Source organism: Mercenaria mercenaria, chromosome 4 (genome assembly GCF_021730395.1).
Source record: "Mercenaria mercenaria strain notata chromosome 4, MADL_Memer_1, whole genome shotgun sequence".
NCBI classification, from domain to species: domain Eukaryota; kingdom Metazoa; phylum Mollusca; class Bivalvia; order Venerida; family Veneridae; genus Mercenaria; species Mercenaria mercenaria.
This window is the reverse complement of record NC_069364.1, coordinates 80656035-80666282: the sequence shown is the minus strand read 5'-3', so window position 1 is coordinate 80666282 and position 10248 is coordinate 80656035.

Below are 10248 nucleotides of genomic sequence, written 5' to 3'. Positions count from 1 at the left end.
GATTGTGTAGATAGGTGAATGTATATAAAATTTAATTGAAGGCCATACTGAAAATAGGTTGTATAATATTTGTATTTGTACACTAAGTATGTAACCTTCAGAAAATAAAGTTTGTATTATAATTACTATTAATTTTATAATGCTACACCGTGTATACACATACACCCACTATACATGTGAATGCTTAAATAAACATGATTCGCTGATCATCCTTTACTCAACTGAGTAAGACTTGAAATTTTCATGCGCAACCCATTTGACTCCGGGATAATCTAGAGATTATAGGTAGATAACTCAACCCGCCGCTCAGCGTTGATCCGCGAGTTATCGGACGATCTGTCCTGCAACCGGCCAATAGTCGTCACTCAAACTCACACTTGACTCAGACTTGGGTAAATATCACTCAAGTGGGCCTCGAGTAGGCATTGCGGGAGTGTGAGTGGAGTTCGAATGTCATATTTATCAATCCCACTCAATCTTAACTTCCGGAAGGGCAACTCAAGTATTGGTTTCATTGTACACAATGCATTTAGCGGATTATAACGGTATATATGACAATAACATCAAAGGTATGCAAAAGTGCTGATCGTTATTTTTGTACATGTATTTGCCAAGTCGGAAGTTGTCATATTATTGCCTGTCTGTATGTTTGTCCGTCCATTTGTTTTATAATACATCCGTCCGTCCGTTCGTCCGTCCGTCCGTCTATTCATCTGTATTATTTGAATGAAATTTATACTTAAAAATACATGGGTTTATTTTTCGCTGAAATTGAAATGAATAATACTCGTGCCTTTATTTGTAACAGTTGGTGTTTTCCGAAAACCAGTCCGCGTAAATTTCAATTATTACAAATATATCATTTATAAGATGAATGTTTTCGCTGTCATTTAAAAAATGAGATTTGATAAATATAGGTTTTCGTAATAATACATTAAATTGGAGGGAAATGTTTATATTTTTCAGTATGAATTTTCCGATATCTAGGCTTGTTAAATGTAAATATTTGTTACTAGGACGTGTGTTTCTGAGAGTGACTGATTAGCCCTGCTAGACAATGTTTCGTAGATCTATATTTAATTTGCATATATCTACTTTTAAATAGTTTGCATCAATTTACTGTCTTTTTTTGTTGGTTTTCGTCGTCCTCAGCAAAATGTATTAACTTTAAAAAAAAAAACTGTCACAAATATGTACCTTTGCCTAAAATACATACACGACACTATTATCATACAAGACACTGTTATCATACACGACACTGTTATCATAACTTCAAATGAATGAAGATTGTAAATTTATCATCTAAACTTGCATTTTAATATTTGAGAAACACTCAAGTGTCCCCAGGACCTCCCTCAACAATCACTCACTCTCGGGAGATGACTCGACTGTCACTCACATTTATGAATACAAATCGAATCTTTCCTGAGTAAAGGAGTGACCGTTAGGCAATTTAATTAGAGTGCACTCAATTAGTGGAGTTGGAGATAGCCTTAAAGGCCTAGATTCACTACTATATAAGTGTCCCCCCCCCCCCCCCCACACAATCCAGTATACAACTCCCATCTTATCTTCTTATCTGCTGCTTATCAGCGATTATGTAACAGTAACTGATTAGAGGGCAGTTAGCACAGCAGGGACCCCAACTAGACCATGAGATGTGTGCAGTGGAGTTGAAAGAAATTGATTTTTCCTCAGTGAATGTGGAATGATAATAATAATTATTATTATTTTGATATTATATAGATGATAATAACTATTACTTTAATGTTATAATAATGATAATAATAATTAAAAAAAATATCATAATAATTATTATTATTATTATCATCATTATTATTATATTATTATTATTATATTACATATAGGATGATAAAAGATACCGTAATAATATTTAAAATAATAATGATAATAAAACACAAGTATAGTGAAAACTTCATGAATTCTTTGTGCTGACAAAAAATTAATATAAAATTATTGTGTTCCATCTATACTCAATTTTCATTTTCAGTTTGTTGCCAAAAGTGACTTTTTTCGTGCTTTGCTTTGTAACTTTGAAATGCACATACTGTTTTCAATTTTAGACAAATGTTATCTACAGTATTCTGCCAGCTTTAGATGAGTGAAAGTCACATTTTTCTGAAATATCCCAATTCTCCAGACAGAATTTGAAAAAAAATGAAAACTTGCATATTTCTTTAAGAAAGTTTCTCATTATTTTATTATTGTGAAAATAAGTTTCTGATTATTACTGTGTTTGATCAACAATATTTTTCTTTACATAGAAATGCCAAAAAAAACCTAGTATAACTTTAAATGTTATTAATTATTATAATTTAAAATAAATTACATTATTTCCCCTTCTCACTTATAAATTGATACATATGAAAGGTAGACTGACTCTCCAATAAACAATGACCCTTGTTTATTGGAACCATACTGTGATGGTCGTTAGCCCCCAACTGTGCTGGTGAAGACAGAAATCCCTTGGCCCACTGCCAAAATCTAGGCCTTTAAGCCTTTAAAGGCCTAGATTCACTACTATATAAGTGTCCCCCCCCCCCCCCAAATCCAATATACAACTTCCATCTTATCTGCTGCTTATCAGCGATTATGTAATAGCAACTGATTAGAGGGCAATTAGCACAGCAGGGACCCCAACTAGACCATGAAGATGTGTGCAGTGGAGTTGAAAGAAATTATTTTTTCTTCAGTAAATGTGGAATGATAATAATAATACTTATTATTTTGATATTATGTAGATGATAATAACTATTACTTTAATGTTAAAATAATAATAATAATAATAGAAATAATCATAATCATAATTATTATTATTATCAATATTATTATTATTATATTATTATCATTAGTATATTATTATCATTATTATTATATTATATATAGGATGATAAAAGATACAGTAATAATATTGAAAATAATAATGATAATAAACACAAGTATAGTAAAAACTTTCTGAGTTCTTTGTGCTGACAAACAATATTTTTCGATTTGGAAATTGATTGTTATTTACAGTATTCTGCAAGCTTTAGATGAGCGAAAGTCACATTTTTCAGAAATATCACAATTCTCCAGACAGAATTTGAAAAAATAAAAACTTGCATGTTTCTTTAAGTAAGTTTCTCATTATTTCATTATTGTGAAAATAAGTTTCTGATTATTTTATTATTGTGTTTGATCAATAAATATTTTTCTTTACATAGAAATGCAAAAAAAAAACAACAACTAGTATAACTTTAAAAGTTATCAATTATTCATTAATTTAAAATAAATTACACTGTTTCCCCTTCTCACTAATAGATACACTTGTAAGGTAGACTGACTCTCCAATAAACAATGACCCTTGTGTATTGGAACCATACTGTGATGGTCATTAGCCCCCAACTGTGCTGGTGAAGACAAAAATCCCTTGGCCCACTGCCAAAATCTAGGCCTTTAAAACCCACAAATTTATTACTGTCACTGGGTTTATTTTATCTTCAATACAATAATGAAAGATAAATTGATTTTTTACATAATTTTCGTACATCCTCAAAAGATTGTTACTGCTGATATGCTATTGAACCGGTGTAGAGGTTCATTTTTAGCTCGACTGTACGAAGTATTTCAAGAGCTCTCGTACTCCACTCATTCTCGCGTGTGGCCTTATTTGGAATTTTGACGAACATCTGATGGATGAAAATGTACTCGACCCAGCGTCGGATTCGGTGTCCTTCCGCGTCCGCACCTTGGCACTTTCTCTGTATCACTATAATTCGTAATGGATTAACTTCAAACTTAAAATGGTTATTCCTAATCATCACCCACATCATATACATAAATCAGAACTCGTACCAATATTTCATGATTCATCCCCCCTCCCCTTTCTACTTAGAATATCAGGTTAAAGTTTTGGTGCATTTTCACTATACATTTGTATCTCTCTTATTACAGAAGGGATATGATTCAAACTTAAAAATAGTTGTTCCACATCCTCACCCACATCATTTGACACAAGAACCATAACTCTGGCATCAATAGTTTATGAATCATCCCCCTTTTTACTTAAAAATCCAGGTAAAAGTTTTGATGCACTTTCACTCTATCTCTGTTATTACCAAACAGATTTGATTCAAACTTAAAATAGTTGTACCACATCATTACCCATATTATATGACACAACGGCAATAACTTATGAATTACGCCCCCTGTTTACTTAGAATTTCAGATTACATTTGAGAATTTTCGCTGTATTTTGTTATTACTGAATGAATTTGAGTCAAACTTAAAATATTTCTTTCATATAATCATCCTCATCATATGAAACAAGGTCCATAACTGTGGCACAAATATTTCATGAACTATATTCCCTTTTTTCTTAGAATTGTAACACCCGTAGGTGCTAAGTCAGTAATGGCAGGCGGAAGAAATTAAAGTCAACACAGTTTTAAGTTCATGGTTGTAATGAGCAATATAGATTGCTGGAAGTTTTTACTAACTTAATAACTGATTCAGTAGTCTTTAGCAATACATCACAAATTGGTAATTTTGATGTAAACAGCTCAAAATATCTATAATCAGATGTTCATTACCACTTAAGCTACTTTTGAACCATGATAATTAACTGTACATCTCATTAAAATAGGTGTATTAAGTTATCAGGCATACAATAAGTCACGACTAAGTTTTACTAGTCGCGTAGCAGTTTACAAAGAGTAGTCTAGTTTCAATATATACTTTTTACGTAGGCGTGAAGGTTAAGGTTTTTCCAGTGACACACTTATATTTATAGAGAAAAAGTCTGGCAAGAAAAGTCTAACACCAATGAAAAAACGCGGTCTAAAAATGTCGACCAATGAAATGAGCCGTTACAGCCAGCATCTCTGGCAAATCTATCAGAATGCCGCCATCTTGAAAGACATCTCGCAGTTGAAATATCTTTAGTGATGAAATACATAAATGTAACCAGTTGAAAGTTACCTATCATTAAACAAATGGATGCTTTGGAATAAAAGGAATTTATCCATGCAAATTAAGGTTGGTAGAACTGCTTATTTTATCAGATAGAGGGCGAAAGACATATGTCTTTCACGAATGAAGTGAGCGAAAGACATTTCAAAATATGGCGCTCACTCAACTTTTGAGCAGAATCGATCTGAAAACAGCCTATAGCATATGCTACAGTAAAAGTTAAATTGACAGAATGATGGTAAAACCTTACTTAAAAACCTTGAAATAATGATTACTTCAGACTCACTGTAGAATACTGTAAAGATTGCTGGAAAACTTAGCATTACAGACAACCGGAAGTGAAAGATTCCGCGTTAAATCTCAAAATATTCTTGAGAAAATCTGAAGAAATCATGCATATATCAGTCTAACATCAAACTAAAAGTGACTAAATTGTTACATAATGATAATGTGACTATTGAACTAAACTGTTTTTCAAATGGAACTTGATTTCAAGAAGATTGACTAAGTCTTTCAGTTCTATCAATTGTCTATCGGAATGTCTATCAGTTCTGTCATATGTCTATCGGAATGCCTATCAGTTCTTTCAATATTAGGATCTAGCTTTCTTGAGGCGTTAAAAGTTTATAATATAGAATTTCAGGTCTTATTGTATAATAAAAACACACATAGATATAAATAACAACTGAAGGTTGTTATACTTTTCCTTACTTTAAAAAAAATGGTAAAAAAAAAGAGTTCAGCTGCATTCTAATGTAAACTTCAGTGTTTTGTTTATAACCTTAATTTAATGTTTGCATTTTCAATGATTTTGATGTGGTTACTTCCTTCGGACTGTGACTGAGCACCTTTGAACATTTTTATGAGTTCCGAGTCCTTAGATTTACCCAGTGCTATTTTCTTAACTTGATGGAAATTTAGCAGTCTCATGTGCTGGCGCTGCGTTAACTGTTTAGGATGCTGCACAATGGACCCAGGTAGCACCAGAAAGTTAAATTTGTCAAGTATGTCCTCTCTGGATGTACAAGGAAACCCAGTCAAGTCGGCGTCAAGCAAATTTGCCGCATGTTCTGCCATTTGTGTTCTCCGTTGGCTGTCCATGTGTTTCCAGCCAGTGGGTGGCCATGAGACGCTATGTACTGTACCCTTGAAGGTGACTATGTTCTCACAGTCCCATTCTCGCCTAGCAGGGGGAAGAAGTGGCATGGCACCTGTTTTCAAGATAATTATTGCTTCATCTTGTAAGCTGGTCTTTTCATCACTTGGCTTAGACTGTTCATATGCTGGAGCTGCTGCTGCAGATGGCAAAGACGGTGACTGGTGCTGATAGGTGGGAAAAGGAAAAGGCAGAGATACTGCCTTAACATGCCTTATGATGTTATCGACGTAGCAGTCTGAGAATCCAAGTGACTCACTTACTTCATTTGAGATGTCTCCGAACTCGGAACCAGTGAGCTCTTGGCCACTTTCATTATGACTTATGTCACTAGCATACCTTTCCAGCTTCTGTATAACATTATTTGGGATGGATCTAGATAGTGTCACAGTATAGTTTGTATTTCTGTAGACCACAGGTAATTTAAAACAGTCTATCCCTTTGGTCAACACCCCAATCTTGATGCTGACTTCAGGCCTGCTAGGGCTGTATGCGTAATTACTCCTGTCGGGTGCTATGCTGCCTGGATTTGGACTTAAGAAACCCTCCGTTTGTAGGGGTGTACTGCTTCCTTGCACCCATCCAGCCTCCCATTTGTTCAAGTCCTTACTAGGGCTCTTAACCATTGTGTGCCAGAGTCTTACTGTATTTTTTATTGCTACGGCATCTTGGGAATTTTCAGCAGCTGGTTTTATGATTTTGCTGTAATCGTCGGGATATAAGGAGAGATAAAAACCTGAAGCTTCTGAAAAGAAGGTGTTTGACACAGTGTTCACCAGCCCTTGATGTTTTTGAATTACATGTTTCTTCAAGTCTCCCATTCTGTTACTGACTTTCTCAACTTCTATGCACCATGGGCAGATGACTTTTAAGCGTTGGTGAACTGCTCCCCCTACATGGTTTTTCAGGTCCTTTCTAGAGGCAAAAATGCCTGGACAGAGCCAACACTGCATAGCCATCCTGGAAGATAATTAAAATTTAAGAAGAGCTCTTTCTTCACACAAGAGCCTCTGTATGCCTAATAACTTAATACTGTCTTGCACTTAGATTTTGTTACAGGCTTTTTTTGTTTGTTTGTTTTGTTTTGTTTTTCATAACAGTTACTGTCAGAAAAGAATAAAAAAAAACAACAAAAAAAAACAATTCCTAACTTTGTCTTTTACATTTTTTTTTTTTTTTTTTGGGAATGAGTACTTATTAAGGACATCATTTACTTATGCACGTCTAAATTGATCATTTTCATCTGTATCCGGCAAAATGAGTGAGAGGTTAGCCCATCACAAAATGGTTTTAATTAGCACTGATTTCTCAATACTGACTTGGAATTTGTCTTTGAAATTTAAATATACTGTTCCATTTTCGCGCTTTACATAGTCAATCGGATTCCAGATTTCAAGAACGCTAATCTGCAACTAGGCTAAGTTTTATACGCGCTCCAGTTTCCTTTTTGACCAAACGCCTCGCTAAGTGACATGGGTAGCTACTCCTGCCCTTAACGAAATCAATCGGGCGGCGCCGCCTTACTCTGTTAACACTACAAAGTTCGTTATTTTTTTTTACTTCTACATTCCAAGTCATTATTGTGCATACCCTCTTCTGCTAAACTTTTAAATTGCCGCGACCATGACCTTTTTCACCAGTGGTCATGTACATATGAAATAGCTATATATTTATATATGTATGTTGTTTTGTCACTAGAAGTAAGCATTTTTGTCTGTGATACCAGTATTATGTGATATTAGAATTTTTAACTTTTTATTGTCTTTCTTTGTCTGTTCTATGCTTTTATGTAATACTATTTAATTGTTCAGTCTTACTTTCTATTTATTTTTCCCTTTTTTCTTTTTTTTTTTTTTTTTTTACTCTAACATAAAGAACAAAACTTAAACTTTTGTATAACATGTAACAGTTTAATACATTTGTCTGTTTTTACTTTTCAGTTCATTGTACCATTCTTGTCTACAATTTAGCAGATTTAAACCACTTTGGAAGTGCATTTCCATGGTACTTCAGTAGCCGGTCAATGTGGTATACCTTAGCATTGGAAGTTTTCTTTTGTTTAACTAGATATGTCAAATCATCGATACGTTTCTGAACAAGGAATGGTCCCTTCCATTTTGGTACTAATTTTGAGCAAACACCTGGTTTAGTCCTAGTATCATAGAGCCATACAGCTTGTCCTGGTTCAAGAACTCTAGCTTTTGATTTTACGTCATAATAGCGCTTACGATAATTTGCAGATGTCTGGAGGTTTTCTCTAGCAATATCATGAGCTACTTTTATTTTCTTTTTCAGATCAGTGATGTAGGGACCACCAGTAAGGTTGTTGGTTGACTCAGGATGACCAATCATTGCTGCCATTGGTAACATGACCTCATGACCAAAAACCATTCTGTTTGGTGATATTCCTGTGCTGGCATGTGGTGATGCACGATATGCCATTAACAACTGCGGAAGATACTGATCCCATAGATTTTGTTGCTTTGTGCAGAACGATGATAGCATGGTCTTAATGGTACGGTTAAAGCGCTCTACGACTGAATTTGCTTGCGGTCTCATGACAGAGGTTCGGACTTTGGTTATACCTAGTAACTGGCACATTTCCTTAAATAGTTCTGACTCGAAATTTGAACCTTGATCAGTGAGGACAACAAGAGGTACACCAAATCGAGCTACAAAGTTACTTATGAAAGCCTCTGCTACGGTGGATGCTTCCATATTAGGTAAAGCTACTGCTTCAGTCCATTTTGTGAACACATCAGTTATCACTAGAATGTATCTATTGCCATTTGTTGTTGTTGGGAGTGGACCAGTTAAATCTATGGAAACTTTTTCCATAGCTGCATATACCGGATCCTGACCAAGTGGTGCGTGGGCCGGTTGTGCCTTCTTTCTAACCTGGCAAATGTCACATTGCTTGCAGTAATCTTGTACACAGTCTTTCATTGCTGGCCAATAGAACTGTTGCTGGATTCTTGCTAACATTTTCTCCGCACCTAAGTGACCAGCTGAAGGAATATTATGGTAATTGTACAGGACATCTGAACGCAGTTTGGTAGGAACAATCAGCTGGAGTACTAAATCCCCTGTTTGGTCAAACCATTGTCTGTAGAGCATATTATTTTTCATTTGTAGCCGGTCCCATTGACGCCACAGAGTTTTTGCGACTGTTGAGTGTTTAGCAATATTGTTCCAGTCCGGACGTTCACCACCTTCAAGAGCAACATACAGAAGTCCAATATCATGATCTTCTAATTGATTCTTGCGTACAGTACTTGGTTCCCAGCCATCCAGAAGTAAAGGGTGTGGCTTCATGTCAATTTCAGCTGCCTGCTGTTTACTTCTAGTGATTGCGCAAATATTACCTTGTAGTTTATCAGTAGATTCTCTACTGGTAAGGGGAACAGGTTTTGATATATCATGTTCTTGCTCATCAGGGTTTTGTTGGAGTTCAAGTTCATACTTTTCCTGTCTTGAACATGCTTTACATGGAATTCTGGATAATGCGTCTGAGTTTTGGTGTAATCTACCCGGCCGGTTTACCACTGTAAGATCATAACTTGATACTTGTTCCAACCATCTAGAAATTTGTCCGGTTGGGTTTTTCAGGTTGCGGAGCCAACTCACTGCGGCATTATCAGTGCGAAGTGTTACATGGTGTCCAACTAAGTAAGGATGAAAGTGTTTCAGAGCCTTGACAACAGCCAACAGTTCTTTCCTGGTAATACAGTATTGAAGCTCGTGTTTAGACATTGTTTTACTCATGTAGGCAATCACACGTTCAGATCCTTCTTGTATCTGTGACAACACGGCCCCTACAGAATGATGAGAACTGTCCGTGTCTAATATATATGGTTCGCCAATTATTGGAAATGTAAGGACTGGGGCGCTGGTCAACTTTTGTTTCAAATTTTCAAAGGCTGTTTGGCATTCGTCTGTCCAGATGAATTTCCTATTCTTTTCACAGAGTTTATATAGGGGTTTTGCAATTTCACTGTGATTTTCTATGAAACGTTTATAGTACGCAATCAACCCGCAAAAAGAGCGAACTTGTTTGGCTGACCTAGGTATTGGCCAATTAACAATGTCCTTGACTTTGTCAGAATCTGTACTTATACCTT